Source organism: Physeter macrocephalus, chromosome 21, assembly GCF_002837175.3.
Source record: "Physeter macrocephalus isolate SW-GA chromosome 21, ASM283717v5, whole genome shotgun sequence".
NCBI classification, from domain to species: domain Eukaryota; kingdom Metazoa; phylum Chordata; class Mammalia; order Artiodactyla; family Physeteridae; genus Physeter; species Physeter macrocephalus.
Window position 1 is genome coordinate 7,982,472 of NC_041234.1, and position 11,183 is coordinate 7,993,654.

Genomic DNA, 11,183 nt, shown 5'->3' on the forward strand with positions numbered 1-11,183 from the left:
AATTTAATGCTCCTCTGCTTATTCCTCACTACAAGTAAAAGTAGTCCAAGAGTGATGTCATGGAAAACAGCTTCCCTAGCCTTTAGAGATTGGATCCAGTGAGAATTCTAGGAAAAGCCTCTACTGGGGAATAAAACCCCAAATCTTCTAAGTTACTTCCTAACATGAAATCATCAATACTATAATGTTAACACCTTAGTTTTACATAAGAAATAAACAACTAAACTGAACCTTTTGGAAGGTCCTGATGTTATGATACAGATTTCCTGCAAATCTTAAAATGATGCAGAATCATTAACTAAATTCAATGATCTTATCAGAGACAAAGAATACATCTTCTATCTGTTTTTATCTGCTTCAGTGATTCAACCAGATGAGTTGTGTTTTTTTTGTTTGTTTGTTTGTTTTTTGCGGTACGCTGGCTTCTCACTGTTGTGGCCTCTCCGGTTGCGGAGCACAGGCTCCGGACGCGAAGGCTCAGCGGCCATGGCTCACGGGGCCAGCCGCTCCGCGGCAGGTGGGATCTTCCCAGACCGGGGCACGAACCCGTGTCCCCTGCATCGGCAGGCAGACTCTCAACCACTGCACCACCAGGGAAGCCCAGCCAGATGCGTTTTAAAGGTCTTATGTTAAAAACAAAAAGTCTGAGGAAATATCTTGTCTTTTCTGGTTTCTTTATTCCAAAGTTAAAATTTCTAATTCTGAAAAGGCCTTCCGCTTTCGGACCAGCAGCAGTACAACATATACCCATGGCAAAAATGAACTATGAGAGTTCCTCCAAAGACTCCTAGAACAGCAATAATAGTTATCTCCTAATTCCTCTCCCTTGTTCACCCTGTCCCAGATACACTGGTCTCTGTTGTTTCTTGAAAAACAGCCACACACCCGCCTTAAGACCTCTGAACTTGCCATTCCCTCTGCCTGGATCACTAATCCCAATATACATGGCTCCCTTCAGGTCTTTACTCCCATGTCTTATCTCAGTGAGGCCTTCCCCAAACCCCCTCTTTAAAATCGAAAACCACCCACCCGCCCCACCCAACAGAAAATCCTCCTGTTCCTTTCCTGCTTTATTTTTCTCCACAGTATATTAAATGGAGATACAGGCTATTTTCCTTATTTAGTTTACTTTTTTGTTGTTTTCTTTTTTTTTGTTTTGTTTTGTTTCGTTGACTGTTGTACCCCCAGAACCTTTCTAGGAACAGTGCTTGGCACATAATAAGTGCTTAATAAATATTTGTGGGATGAATAAATAAATTTAACCCTCGCAACCCTCCATGTTCTATAACCACCCCTGATTTAGAGATGAAAAAAAATCAAAGCTCACAGACGTTAAGTAACTTGCCCAAGGCTATGATTCTTCATAAACTGGGGTCAGTCTGACTTCAGAGCCGAGTTTAACCACTATCCTGCAATGCTTCAGCAATAACTGCCTTTCATTTCTCTTCAATAAAAAAGCCCACAACAGCTACAGCATTCCAATTCAGAGGAAATATATGCTAATAAATTAATATGACCCTTCATAAGCTATAGATTGATTCTCGTCACAGTTAATGTTATTCACTCTGAAAACGTTTAAAATAGGAAAGGGCAAGTTTCAGAACAGGCCAGCTACATCATTTTGGGGGCCCAGGGCAAAATGAAAATGTGGGGCCCCTCACTCAAAAGCAGGAAAAAAGTGTCGTTAAAGGTAGTAAAGTACAAAGCTTTCTCCTTTCTTCTGAGGTCTCTCTCGACATGTCATGGTGTTTTTTTATTTGCTGTTTAATGCATTCTAAGTAAAGAAAAATAAAAAATTTACATTACCACGAATTTCACCATTCACCTTTATATTGTACAATGCCAGTTTTACGCGCAGATTATTAAACCAAGTTTGGGGTCCTTCTGGACACCAATGAAGCCACGCCAGCCCTGGTTCCAAGGTTTTAGCCCCAGGTAACCCAAATCAAGGCACAGAGAAGGCCAAACCTTGAAGTTCCCAATGAAGCACTGATTTGCCAAAATTTTATCTTCAGGACAAGCGATAAGTCCAATGTATAAAAGCTAGCACATTAAAATAGGCTCTTCCTTTTGCTAATTTAATCCTGCCCGCCTTATATTATTCTGCTTTAAAAAACAAAAGCATATTCGGAAAGACAACTCGTACTGGATTATAAATTTAAAAAAACATTTCAGAAAAAAACTCAGAAAACCATTTGTTAGCTAAAAATAACAATATACTAAAAAAAAAGCTTCTCTTTCACTTTTTGTGGACCATTTTAAAAAACCATACATTTTTGATGTGCCAAATAAAAATGATTTCATACTGATCTGTTACACATATGTATCATAAATTCTGAGAAATAAGTCCGATTTTCAAACCACAAATATTTATGGCTTATATATCCTAGTATCCCCCCCCAGTTAATCGGCAATAAAAAGTGCAAATTAACATCTTTTACCACTGAAAACCTGGCTCTAAGCACCTACTAAGTGTTGTGATGATTAAAAAAGAATTAAATTACATAAATATGAAATTAAGTGTCCCAAAATCGAAATTTTCTATACATTTCTAGATCTATTAAGTACAGAAATCTTAATGCATTTACAAGCTCTCCAAAAACAATTTTCAAATTAGTAGAGATATTCAGACATCTTGTTTCCTAGATATGAAAAACAGGCATTAAAATTAGGGTATATCTCTTACAAGCATTTTCTAAATTACAATTTAATCAGATTACCAAAAGAAAATGTAAATTCAAAAAATAGAAAAGACTGAACAAATGCAAGGTGCTTAATATTCCGAGTAAGAAAAAGGGCATAAGCGGCCTAGAAAAATGAAAAGCAAAGCACTACAGTAACGTTAAATTTGAATTAAAGAATACCGTTATTTAAATAAGCAGTTAGCATTTCGTAGGAAGAAGGCCAAGCAACGTGACTATTATATATCTAGTCGATTCACAGCACTGCTTCCTATCCCGCACTTATTCCTTACACTTATAATATAGAAATAAAGAGGCAGCAACAGTTAGCCACTACAACATTCACCACTCTGGCAAAGGTTACTTTAAAAATTGCCTTGCATTTTTACAACACTTTACAGCTACAGATTATTTTCACATATATGACCTCATACAGTCCTCACTACCCTGTGATGTGGCTATAACTGACTAGATTTCATAGATAAGAAACCGAGGTTCGGTAAGCGATTTTCTCGGAGTCACCCAGTCGAACCCAGACCTTCTGATTCCGCGTTTTATGCCTCGCATTTCGCATAGTTCTATTTCAGGCACACACAGAATTTTTAAAGGGAAGAAACGGGTTGGGGAGAAAATAATCATGGTACCTGCAGCTGTGTGCTGCAAAAAATGGCTGAATTATGCTTCTTCCTTTTTTTTTTTTTTTTCTCCTTGGAAAAAATTAAATTTCAAACAATTTAAGTAAACTCAAAGACAAATTAGATCCCGGCGTCAACCAAATGCGTGACTCGGGTCGGTGCAGAAAGGGCTACCGAATCCGTGCCTAGCGCGGGGCCGCGGACGAAGCCCGGGCTCCCGCAGGCCGGAGGGCCAGGGGCGGCTACGCACCTCGGGGGTCCGTCCAGCCTCTAGTGGACGGCAGTCTGCATCAGGAAGAAGCGGGCCAGCGGGCCGGACGGTGGGCGGTCGGGCGCCGGGACGGCACTCAGCAGGCTCCTAGAACGTCTACAAGGGGCCGCTCCGGGGCCGGGCCGGGGCGCTCCGGCGGGGGACGAGTCTGCGCGCCTGCGGCCCCCACGAAACCAGTCCTGGGAAAGAAGACAGCGCTGAGACGCAATTCGAGACAGTCGGGATCTGCGCGAGGCGGAGCGGCGTCGGGGCCGGGCCCGGCCTTGCCAACGCCAGGGGCCTCGCAGCGCCCGGCTGGGGTCGGCGGTAGGGCCGACTCGGGGCCTCGGGCGGAGAGAGGGGCTGGGGGGTCGCGGGCAGCAGCAGAGGCGCAGGCACTGGCGACGTCGACGACGGCGTCTCTGGGCTTCTGCCCCGAAGCGCGCCGAGCCTCAGGATCACCCACGCCGGGGGTGGAGGAAGGCGGGAAAGGGGCGGGCAAGGGGCGGAGCGTGCGGGGCCACGAGCCAGGGGCCGCTCCGGGCCGCGCGCCCCCTGCGGGCCACGGGAGCCGCCCGGGGCCCGCCCAGGGAGGCGGGGCCCGCCGGCATGGGGCTCCGTCCGCCGTCGTCGCAAAGCGGAAGCCTGCCACGCGGGTAGGGAGGTCGTGGGGTGGGAAGTCGAGAGTTGGAACGGAGGCCTGGGAGGGGCCCTCGGCCCCCACCGGCGCCTCGAGGGGGCCCGCGCGCGGGGAGCGGCCCGGAGGGTGTTTACCTTCCCCCTGGTCGAGCGCCAATGCCGCCATCTTTCAGCCAGCGCGCGTCACTTCCGGCGCCGCGGGAGCGGGAGAGGGTGTGGGAGCGGGGTGGGGGCAGGGCTGTCCCACGCCCGCGGGGCCCCACGTTCTGCAGGCCACGCCAGCGGGCCTCACCGAGGGAAGAAGGCGGCCCGACGCTGCCGCTGCGGGCCCGGCCCGACGCGGCTTTGCCGTCGGGGCTGGGAACTTTCGGCAATGCTGGTTCCCTCGCCGCGGTCCCACTTCGTTTGCACGAGCGGTGGGCTCGAGCCAGTGGGGTGCGCCCACCCTCGACAAGTTGAGGGTTAGGAAACCCGGGAAATGTCTTTTTGCATCTTGCACACGGTGGGGGTGGGGGAATCAGGGACGACGTGGAGGGAGCTTTGCGGTATGTACCTGTGTTATAAACGTGACTACATCTGCGCCAAATGACATCATTGTTTTAAAGGCAACTTGCAGGGGGTTGTTGCGTCATAGTTCCACTTGGCTAGTTGCACAACAGTTATACGTTTCAGAAATACATTTCCCAGAGGTGAGAAAATTCATAGAAAACGGCATGTCTGCACCGCACAGAAATGCCGGATCTAAAAACGCTGTTCTGTTTCTATTTGCGTCAAAATAAGATGGCAAGAACGAACATTCAGAGGGCAGTGATTTTGGGGATTGTTGTTCGCTTTTGACAAATCGGTTCTAGAGTTGTAGCTAATGCTTTTTTTCACATACCGCCTTTTCTTGATTTAAGAATTTAAAACTACATTACAGGACTGTTTTGTAAATTTATTGTTGTGAAATCTCTTTGTGGGAAAAGTGTAGATGACAGAAAAACACAGTTGGAGGCCACTGGTTCTACAACTAACCTTAAATTAAGTCATCCATTGCCCATTTCTGATCCTAAACTGAGAGATTTCTCCTACCCCCACCCCCTGCCACCATTTTCTCTCTAGACCAATATCCCGAAGATATTGGGAGATGTATGGCTAAAAACGATCGTTAATCTCTTTCTAGCAAACTTGAATATGTCATGTTTCCCAAGAGGCCAAATAGCACACTGTGTACCGTTTTGCTGAAGTAGACTACTCCGTGGGAAAAAATAGTGAATCACTTTAATCTTTTGAAAATAGGGAAATACGTGTCCCTTTTCTGATTTAAACTATAAAACAAGCTTTAAAAAACTGTAAGCCATAAATGACTTTTTAAAAAATAAATTACTTTTGGCTGCGTTGGGTCTTCATTGCTGTGCGCGGGCTTTCTCTAGTTGCGGCGAGTGGGGGCTACTCTTTGTTGCAGTGCGTGGGCTTCTCATTGCTGTGGCTTCTCTTGTTGCGGAGCACAGGCTCCACTAGTTGTGGCTCGCGGGTTCTAGAGCGCAGGCTCAGTAGTTGCGGCGCATGGGCTTAGCTGCTCCGCGGCCTGTGGGATCTTCCCGGACCAGGGCTCGAACCCGTGTCCCCTGCACTGGCAGGCGGATTCTTAACCACTGCGCCACCAGGGAAGACCTCTATAACGTTTTAAAGTTATTTTATGGGGCTTCCCTGGTGGCGCAGTGGTTAAGAATCCGCCTGCCAGTGCAGGGGACACGGGTTCGAGCCCTGCTCCGGGAAGATCCCACAGGCCGGGGAGCAGCTAAGCCCATGGGCCGCAACTACTGAGCCTGCGCTCTAGAGCCCGCGAGCCACAACTACTGAAGCCCGCGCGCCTAGAGCCCAAGCTCCTCAACAAGAGAAGCCACCACAATGAGAAGCCTCCGCACCGCAACTAGAGAAAGCCCGCGCACAGCAACAAAAGACCCAACTCAGCCAAAAATAAATAAATAAATAGATAAATTAACCACTGCGCCACCAGGGAAGACCTCTATAACGTTTTAAAGTTATTTTATGGGGCTTCCCTGGTGGCGCAGTGGTTAAGAATCCGCCTGCCAGTGCAGGGGACACGGGTTCGAGCCCTGCTCCGGGAAGATCCCACAGGCCGGGGAGCAGCTAAGCCCATGGGCCGCAACTACTGAGCCTGCGCTCTAGAGCCCGCGAGCCACAACTACTGAAGCCCGCGCGCCTAGAGCCCAAGCTCCTCAACAAGAGAAGCCACCACAATGAGAAGCCTCCGCACCGCAACTAGAGAAAGCCCGCGCACAGCAACAAAAGACCCAACTCAGCCAAAAATAAATAAATAAATAGATAAATAAAGTTTTTTTAAAAAGTTATAGATTCAACTTTGAACATCTGAGTTTTCATGCATTATTCTTGAACATCTAAAAGCGCTGGATTTTGATTTTTGTACATTAGCTAATAGACATACATTTTGAACTATGTATTACATAGTGTGGCACTGATCTGTCCGGAGAGAGACTTGTTCAAGCGGAGACTGAAATGTGTCTGGGTCTGTGTTCTAAGTAGCACGTGTATATATACTTACAGTGATGTCATGAGCCATTGTCATCACAATGCTCCTTATTATGACATGACACGGTCTGGTGACATTCCATTAAGTCCAAATTATGTGTGTGTGTATATATATACACTTTCTGAAACTGGGCTGTGTCTTTCCACCAATCTATATATTACTATGTAGAGCCCCCCCCCCGAAAAAAGGTTATCTTTAATCAGTGATGCCTCCTTTACTATCTTTTTTTAATTGAGCGTTTTTAACAAAAATTTTTTTAAAGAAACATAAAAAATAAATTTTAAAAAATGAGTGTTTTATAGAAGGGTCTAGTATAATAAGAAGCATTCTGCTTCTCCAAGACCAAGTAAAATAAAACCACATTATTTAAATAAACTAACTCCTCCAGGTAATTCCTGTCTTCAATTACTTTTCCCACCAATTACTGGAAAGTAATGGGAGCTCCTAAATGCCTTGAGGGCATCCTTTCACCCTGAAAAAGCCCCATGGGGCAACTGGAAGCTGTCTTTTCCTAGCCATCTAGCTTAAGTATTTGAGAGTACAGTCCTCAAACCCGATATCTAGCAGTCCGTAGATGTCCGGAGGCATGCTAGAGGCTTGGGGCTGGGAGTGGTAGTGGAGTTAGAAGGAAGTTCATAGCCAGGGGTTCTGAGGATTTAGGATACTGTATACCCTCTCCCCTCCCTCTTTTTTTAAAAAAGAAGTTGAGGCTCTTCAGAAATCCAGAGTCTATGGTAATTATCTTGGTAATCACTTTTCACGTAACTAGCCTCCACCCCAGTGTCAGGGAATCAAAGAGTTACACCCTCAGCAAACTCTAGTAAAGCTGCATATACGGGGCTTCCCTGGTGGCGCAGTGGATGAGAGTCCGCCTGCCGATGCAGGGGACGCCGGTTCGTGCCCTGGTCCGGGAGGATCCCACATGCCGCGGAGCGGCTGGGCCCGTGAGCCATGGCCGCTGAGCCTCTGCTCCGCAGCGAGAGAGGCCACAGCAGTGAGAGACCCGCGTACCGCAAAACAAACAAACAAAAAAGCTGCATATACTTTTTCTTTCCTCTTGAAAACTTTTGCCAAGTACTCTGTAGCTCTTCAGGGGATTTTTCTAAGCCCCTCAGGGTACACCGGTATCCCCCAAATCAGTACAAACTTCTGCGGGTCCACACCAAGACTTGTACACTGACACATTCCAACAGGATGGGTGGCTGTTGTCCTAGGCCTTATTTCCGGGTCCCTATCCCAGATGGAACCTTCAAAATGCAATCAGGATCCCCTGTTTGATCCCAAACTTTTCCAGCCGTGAAAGTTTGTTGTTTTAACAGCCAAACAGAATATTATGTTGCATGACTAATAGGAAATCAGTGTCTTCGTGAATGTTGGAGGAATCCTGGTTAATGTTTACACATCTTGGGCATCGTTGGTCACCTGTCACTTGGAATGGCTCTTCTTAGCTTCTCTCCTATTATTACTTCTGGCCTTCTGGTCTTTCACCACCTCTCCATATTTCTCCAACTCTCTCTTTGCACTTCATGACTCAAACTTAATTCTCCCTCCACTCCCCTAGCAAAGCAAAAACCTAAAGCCATCACAAGGAAATTGCAATCTTTTTAAACAGGTCATGGCTTCTAGAGATCCTTACACAGGGATGTTCTTTCTGGTCATCTCTAACTCAGATCTGTACTATTTGGTGGGAACCCATTCTTAAAAATATCACTTGTTTCTCCCATCTTCTCTCTTCCCCAATCTCATGAGCCCCCAGACCCATCCCCTGGGCCCAGCTAGGAGAATAGGAAATTCCTAAACATCCAAAAGGGATGTGGACACAAAAACAAGCAAAGGCCCTTCACAGGGCACTCCGCCCATGAAACAGGTGCGTCTGAAATATTTTCATTTGTGTTATTTCACCAATGTGGGAAGCTACCTCAAGGAAAATGAAGTGATAACATACCTTTATGGTCAAGGGGACTCAACACTGTAATTATTCCAGGAACCAAATGCTTCTTCATATTTCACTTCCATCCTTAAAGCCCGAGCAAACCATTCTCTGCCTGCAGTTGTTAGAGTAACTGCTTTGCACCTGTGGCCAGCCAACAAGGATTCCAAAACACTCAGCTTTGGTTTCAGAGTCCCTAACACGTTGTGACAGATTTAGACAACATGGGGTGCTGTGTGAGCTAGCACAAGCGGGGGGATGTAATCTGGGCTTCGGCGTGTCAAGCAAGGTTACTTGGAGGCAGTGATTGCTAAGTTCAGTCCAAAGGGAAGGAGGAAAGGGAAAAAGAAAGAGTAAAGGATACTCGCAGGGCAGTGCCTTCCAATCCTGGAAGAGGCAGCGAGGCACCTTTATTTAGAGAACCGCTGAAAATTTAGGTAGGGTTACAGTAGGACCCGAAGGGCAGAGGAAAAGAAGCAAAAATCAGGAAGGCTGGCATGTATAGACCTTGGCAGACAGGGCTTCTCCCCTCCTGTGTTGCCTCTCACCACATGCTCTTTCCACTGTATTATGTTATTATACTTATTAACATATTCAGTGATCTTCACACTTGCATTTTTTTACTCCTACTTAATTCAATAAATTGTCCACTTATAATCCACTATACTAATTTATTTATTCATACCATAAATATTTATGCGTACCTACTATGTGCCAGGTCCTGTTCTAAGCACTGCGGATCTATCAGTGACCAAAACGTATAAAAATCCTTGCCTTCTTATAGACTGCGTAAGTCAGGCAATAAACAAAATAAATAAGCAAATTATATGGTCCCTCTTAGAATGTGACCATATGGGAAATAATAGAGCAGGATAAAGAGATTACGAGTGTCAAGGGGGAGAGGTGTTCCAATTTTAACTGGGATGATAGGGTAGTCATTTTTGCCATTTTTTTTTTTTTTTTTTTGGCCACACTGCGCGGCATGCAGGATCTTAGTTCCCTTACCAGGGATTGAATCCATGCCCCTGCAGTGGAAGGGCGGAGTCTTAACCAGTGGACCACCAGGGAAGTCCCTTTTTTTTTTTCTTCCGTTATTTTAGCCTTGACTTGAAGGAGATGAGGGACCAGACTGTGTAAAGCCTTGTTGGCCATTATTAGGTCTTTGGCCTTTGAGAAATTAGGAACCTTTGGAAGGTTTTGAGAAGAGGAGTAATAAGATTAACACTCAGGCTGCTGTGTAGAACAGAATTTAGGTGTGATGTAATATACAACATGATGACTATAGTTAACACTGGTGTATGGTATATTTGAAAGTTACTTAAAGAGTGGATCCTAAAAGTTCTCACCACAAGGAAAAAAGCGTTTTTTCTTTTTTTTTTCCCCTTGTATCTGTATGAGATGATGGATGTTAACTAGACTTATTGTGGTGATCGTTTCACAATATATGTGAGTCAGGTCATTATTCTGTACACCTTAAACTTATACAGTGCTGTATGTCAGTTACATCTCAATACAACTGAAAGGGGAAAAAAACACTGGAAGATAATACACACAAAAAAATAAAATGAGCAGTTAAGAAAAAGAATTAGGCAGACAAGTGTGGAAGCAGGGAGGTGGGTAAGGAGACGGACTTTTCCAACGATGGAGTGGAATGGGGGCCACAGTGGAGACGGTGAGAACTGGCCAGAAGTCTGCAAATATTCTTGAAGGTAGAACCAACAGAATTTCATGGATGTAGGGATAAAGGAAAGAAAGGTAGCAAAGAAGGATGGAATTTTCATTTCCTGAGATCTGGAAGACTTCCAGAAGGAGCAGGTTTGAAGGGAATGGGGGAAAAAGGAGAAGGTGCAAGGAGTAGAACCTGGGGCGTGCCAAGGGTAGGGAGCCATCCCAGAGAACATCAGGAACTGGTCTAGGAGACTAGAGTGTGGTACGCTACAAGCTGGGGAGACACGTACTGTTAAGTTGCTGAACATCCACCGTCAATAAAAGATACAGTGAATGTCGCCATTTTTTAAAATTAATTTTTACTGGAGTGTAGTCGATTTACAATGGTGTGTTAGGGAATTCCCTGGCGGTCCAGTGGTTAGCACTCTGTGCTTTCACTGCCAAGGGCCGGGGTTTGATCCCTGGTCGGGGAACTAAGACCCCGCAAGCTGCGAGGCACGGCCAAAAAACAAACAAACAAACAAACAAAAAATACAATGTTGTGTTAGTTTCTGCTGTACAGCAAATTGAATCAATTATACATATATCCACTTTTTTTAGATTCTTTTCCCATATAGGTCATTACAGAGTATTGAGTAGAGTTCCCTGTGCTATACAGTAGGTTTTTGTTGGTTATCTATTTTATATATAGCAGTGTGTATGTGTCAATCCCAGTCTCCCAATTTATCCCTCCCCCCCTTTCCCCTTGGTAACCATAAGTTTGTTTTCTACATCTGTGACTCTATTTCTGTTTTGTAAATAAGTTCATTTGTACCATTTTTTTAGA

At 45.4% G+C, this 11,183-nt stretch overlaps 1 protein-coding gene across 3 annotated transcripts in view; it reads right to left on the minus strand.

Moving 5' to 3' along the window:
• The window catches only part of KLHL15 (kelch like family member 15), a 33,610-nt gene extending 29,604 nt beyond the window's left edge, over positions 1-4,006 (minus strand). For 2 of the 3 annotated variants that reach the window (XR_003677807.2, XM_007116037.4), the window contains exon 1: positions 3,567-4,005. The gene's annotated coding sequence lies outside the window, so the exon portion shown is untranslated. Of the gene's footprint in view, positions 1-3,566 lie in introns of all 3 variants that reach the window. The other variant, XM_028482247.2, reaches the window with a different exon arrangement.
• Between the last annotated feature and the right edge of the window lie 7,177 nt (positions 4,007-11,183).